Source organism: Salvelinus alpinus, chromosome 28 (genome assembly GCF_045679555.1).
Source record: "Salvelinus alpinus chromosome 28, SLU_Salpinus.1, whole genome shotgun sequence".
Lineage (NCBI taxonomy): Eukaryota > Metazoa > Chordata > Actinopteri > Salmoniformes > Salmonidae > Salvelinus > Salvelinus alpinus.
In genome coordinates, this window is record NC_092113.1 from 8212739 (window position 1) to 8218738 (window position 6000).

Here is a 6000-nt window from a genome sequence, read left to right on the forward strand (position 1 = left end):
GGCATCTGTCCGCGGTGGCAGCTCCGGCGCTGGACGAGGATCCCACTCCACCATTGTCTTTGTACCCCTCCTTAGCGTCCTTTGAGTGGCGACCCTCGCCGCCGACCTTGGCCTAGGAACCTTCACCAAGGTCCCCACTAGACTGAGGAAACTCATCCGGACTGAGGGACAGCTCATGACAGAGAGGTAGCTCATGACTGGAGGGCAGCTCATGACTGGAGGGCAGCTCATTACTGGAGGGCAGCTCATGACTGGAGGGCAGCTCAGATGGCGCTGGGCAGGCGGGCAGCTCAGACGGCGCTGGGCAGACAGGCAGCTCAGACGGCGCTGGGCAGACAGGCAGCTCAGACGGCGCTGGGCAGGCAGGCAGCTCAGATGGCGCTGGGCAGGCAGGCAGCTCAGACGGCGCTGGGCAGGTGGGCAGCGCAAGCGGCGCTGGGCAGACGGGCAGTGCAGGCGGCGCTGGACAGACGGGCAGCGCAGGCGGCGCTGGGCAGACGGCCGACTCTGACCTGCTGAGGTGCACAGTAGGCCTGGTGCGTGGTGCCAGAACTGGTGGTACCGGATTGGAGACACGCACCACTAGGCGAGTGCGGGGAGCAGGAACAGGGCACACTGGACTCTCAAGGCGCACTATAGGCCTGGTGCGTGGTGCCGGAACTGGTGGTACCGGGCTGTAGCTACGCACCTCAAGGCTAGTGCGGGGAGAAACAACAGTGCGTACAGGGCTCTGGATACGCACAGTAGGCTTGGTGCGTGGTGCCGGAACTGGTGGTACCGGGCTGGAGACACGCACCACAGGGAGAGTGCATGGAGGAGGAACAGAGTTCTGGAGACGCACAGGAAGCCTGGTGCGTGGTGTTGGCACTGGTGGTACTGGACTGGAGTGAGGAGGTGGCACCGAATATACCGGAACGTGAAGGCGTACTGGCTCCCTTAAGCACCGAGCCTGCCCAACCTTACCTGGTTGAATGCTCCCCTTAGCCAGGCCAATGCGGGGAGGTGGAATAACCCGCACTGGGCTGTGCTGGCGAACCGGGGACACCATGCGTAAGGCTGGTGCCATGTACACCGGCCCGAGGAGACGCACTGGAGACCAGATGAGTTGAGCCGGCTTCATGGCACCTGGCTCGATGCCCACTCTAGCCCGGCCGATACGTGGAGCTGGGATGTACCGCACCGGGCTATGCACATGTACAGGAGACACCGTGCGCTCTTCCGCATAACACGGTGTCTGCCCGTACTCTCGCTCTCCACGGTAAGCCCGGGAAGTTGGCGCAGGTCTCCTACCTGACTTCGCCACACATCCCCTTTAGCCCCCCCCCCCCCCCCCAAGACATTTTTGGGGTTTCTTCTCTGGCTTCCTACCGTGCCGTCGTGCTAACCTCATTCGCCGGTATCCCTCCGCACATTGCTCCATAGAATCCCAGGCGGGCTCCGGCACTCTCCCTGGGTCGACCGACCACCTGTCTATTTCCTCCCAAGTGGTATAACCCAGATCCTGCTCACGCTGCCGAGCTAGCTCCTCAAAACGCCGCCTCTCCACTTTCGCTGCCTCCAGCTCAGCTTTGGGGCGGCGATATTCCCCTGGCTCTGCCCAGGGTCCTTTTCCATCCAACTCGTCCTCCCAATTCCAAGAATCCTGTGTAATGGGCCGCTGCTGCTGCTGTCGCTGCTGCCCGTTACTACGCTGCTTGGTCCGAGTTTGGTGGGTGGTTCTGTAACGGCAGCCTTCCTCCTCTTCACGAGAAGAGAAGGTGTAGCAGGGATCGGACCAACACGCAGCGTAGCCAGTGCTCAACATGTTTAATCAACGAAACTGTGAACACTTACAACAATACAAAAATAATAAACGTGGCAAACCGAAACAGTCCTCTCTGCTGAAAAAGAACACAAAGACAGGAAACAACCACCCACAAACCCCAACACAAAACAAGCCACCTAAATATGGTTCCCAATCAGAGACAATGACAAACACCTGCCTCTGATTGAGAACCATATCAGGCATACATAGAAATAGACAAACTAGACACACAACATAGAATGCCCACCCAGCTCACGTCCTGACCAACACTAAAACAAGTAAAACACACAAGAACTATGGTCAGAACGTGACATCTCCCTGGCATATTACATAATTTATGCAGCAGCATACAATACATTTTTGGACTCACCTTGTTGTGTTGTGTTGTACTCACTTGAACAGGAAGATGTCATCAAAATTTGTCATCAAAGTCTGGCATTCTCTGGATTTAAGGTGCTTTCAAGACAACTGGGAACTCTGAAAAAACAAGGCCGAATCATGATGACGTCAGTGATCTTCATTATCTTCAGTTCCCGACTTACTATTCCGAGTTGGATGACCATTCAAAACATATTTTCACAGTCGGAGCTAGTTTTTTCCTGAACTTCCCAGTTGTCTTAATTAAACTAACTGAAGTCAGATTTCCCAGTTCCTAATTAACAGTTGTTTTGAGCGTGGCAGAAATCATGCTGGATTGACAGCATGGCCAATGTTGAATGTTTATCATTTTAAGCTTGGAAAAGAGACCCTTAAACACAGACTTGGGACCACACAGCCACTCCACTGAATAGCAGGTTAGTGATTGCTTTGCAATGCTTGCAGTTAGCCACTGATTCCTTCCAAACCACTCATTGTTGAATTTGCGATTTCCAACTTGTTGTGTAATGTTTATGTCCATACATTTTATCTATAATTTATCTTCATTTGACAAGGATTAAAAAGGATTTGCCAGTAGATTGTCGATTTGATTCATGATGATGACTTCTAGCTAAGATTTTGAAAGTATGATGTTGACATGATCAGTCCAATCAAAGCTACTGTACATATAACGTGATTTGACATAATTGTATCTGTGGCCAGTGACCTTGAGCCTTCTTGGATGGGAATTTCTAATGTAACTATATGGCAGCAAACAAGGGGCTTGATTTTTTTTGCTCTACCATTAGATTTGGTGGTGATGTAGTGTCCCCATGAGTGACAGAACACTGAGCCAATCACGGCACAACTAGAGAACATTACCAACCCCTACGCTCTGTGTTTTCCGCTGGCTCCCTCACCATCACAGAAAGCACTAAGCTAGGCTGAAACCCTTGCATTTTGGAGCAGCCTTACTCAAGAAAGCAAAAAATAGACCATGTTTGTATGCGGCCTTATTAAATCAATTATTTATTTTTACATTGTTTTGCAAACGAATATATGACACATATTAATGCCAAAATAACATGCCAAACTTTTTAGCTAAAAATGTGGGGCTCAAAACAGGTGGGGCAGAGCTGAATGACACATCGCCACTGCTCCTCTCACTCAAGTGACTCAGCCAATAGTGGACTTATGCCGCCTGCTGCAGTGTTATCGCAACACACACACACCTATGGGGAGTGATCCAGGCCAAAATTCAGCCTAGGCAACAATACCACCATGTGGCGGTTGCCTACCATTGAACGTCTGACTGACATGACGTGATACCAATGCCTTGCTAATGTAACGGATGTGAAATGGCTATACTGTTACACTAACGTCTGAGGGACGCCTGCAGTGTTAATAAACGGATGCTGTCTCCTACCATTGAACGTGAAACTAACATGTCTAACAGGTCATAAGGTGCATAGTTTATATTTATATTAATTAAATCTCAACCATAAATGTTGGAAACATACAGTGTTTCCCGTGAAAGCCAACGTTCTGATGTAGCCACATTGAGCTATGCGTATTTCCTGTTATCACAACCTAAAAAAGGCTTCTGAGTGGCGCAGCGGTCTAAAGCACTGCATCTCAGTGCTAGAGGCGTCACTACAGACACCCTGGTTTGAATCCAGGCTGTATCACAACCGGCTGTGATTTGGAGTCCCATAGGGCGGCGCACAATTGGCCCAGCGTCATCCGGGTTTGGCCGGTGTAGGCGTCATTGTAAATAAGAATTTGTTCTTAACTGACTTGCCTAGTTAAATAAAGGTTAAAAAAAAGTTTAAAAAAGATGATGTCCAATCTGTAGGCAATCTGGCTTTCCCTCAACACCTCATGGGGATGGTATCTTATCTCGCTGTATACAGATCTAAACATTGTTAGCCAATCACAGACTGTGTTGTTACCAGTTCCCAGTAGCCTACTTCAAGCAACTAATAGTAGTTGTTTCTGTGACTTTCAGTGGAATAGACAAGTTCATAGGATTTCCCATGTTATTCAGAATCCTTGGGATGTCTCTACCTCAATCAAGTAAACATGTAAAAGGGTTAAGTTTAGTGTGAGGTTATGGTTTAGGGTTTAGGGTAGGGACGTCCAAAGGAATCCAGATAGTAGTGAGCATTCATAAGAGTGCGAGAGGGGCATGGTATTTGAGAGCTTGGCAGACATGAATTTGTTTGTTTTTTTACAAGCGTTAGAAGCGATTTTCTAGAATGACCAAGATGTCCTTAATCTGATTGAGGATTAATTATATTTAAATTGTGTTATCGTTAGGAAATATTTAGGCCTACTGTGTTGATAAGGAAATTTTGGTTTATTTGAAAATAATTACTTTTTGCTGAGTTGATAAGGTATTGTTGACGGCACATAGGCAATAATATTTACTGTGTCGATAGGGGAGTAGGCTAGTGTACAATAATAACGTCATTTGATGTGGATGAATTCTAAATGAAAATATACACACGTGGTGCTATCGGATATATACATATTTTACATTGTAATACACTGTCAGTAGGTCTACACATTCACACCCAAACTGAATTTAATGGGGGATGATTAACTACTTTTCCCTGAAGGAGCGAAACGAGGTACAACACACTTCATTGAAGACCTAAAATCATGTCTGACAAGACCAATGAAATCATAACGGTATCCTAATATAGTGTTGATACAGGAGTAGCCCATAGTCTACAATAATAACGTCATTGAATGTGCTACAGTATTATTTATTTCATTGATGAATTAAATTGTAAATGGGGATGAGTAGGTTACTTAATTTAGTGAATACTGAATGTCTTTGGCTTTTCAGCTGTTGAACTATGGCAATGTCGAACTAATTGCTAAATCTATCTTTATTTTAGTCAAGATGTGATGAACCAGAGCAACTAATCAGCTTCACTGCAGCTGCTCAACCTACCACCCCCACTGCTCTCCCTCCACAAGCAACCACATCCTCTTCTCCTGTTCAACTAATTTGCCGCCACACTGAAAAGGACTGTACTCTGTCTGTGCTCATCTCAGTGCAACATGATCCATCCAAGGCCTCAGCTGGATGCCTAAAATGTGAGAAATGTAGTGTGTGCGTGTGTGGAGTTCCAAGAAAATAAATGAGTGTGATGTGCCCCTCTGTGTCAATGTTGAAATGCCATAAATGCGTATGAAAATAAAGACCCCTTGGGATCTAAAATGAGGGTGGAGTGCCCTCTTGTGTCTCCTTTTTGTCCGTTTGAGGATGCTACAGTCACCCCTGGTGGAGGTTCTTGGAACATGGTTATTTAAGTCAGCAGAGGTTGACGAAAACTTTCAAGGTATTGGTGTGATGTTGGGTGATATCTTGAACACCAGGCAGGTGTTGGGGTACAGAATGAAATGGTGTAAACTCAACAGGTTGAACTTGTTGAGCACACTTCAAAAAAGGGGTTCCAACAGGGTTCTTTGGCTGTCACCCTTTGGGTTCCATGTAGAACCCTCTGTGTAATGGAACCTTGGCACTGAAGGGGTTCTACCTGAAACAAAAAAGGGTTATTTAAAGTGTTCTCATATGGGGACAGCAGAATAATCATTTTAGATTCTAGATACCACCTTTTTTTTCTAAGAGTGGTGGTTCAGTTTTCTGTAAAAAACTAAAATAATAATAAAATGGTTAATTGGGGTGGTGAGTTAAAATAATCAGAAATACTATGAAACATCCCCACTTTTAGCACACATTTGCAAGCAGGCAAAGTAGACTACTTTTATGCTGAGGCATGAAAGATCACTCAACGTTGACAGGACCACCAAAAAAAGACATGCTC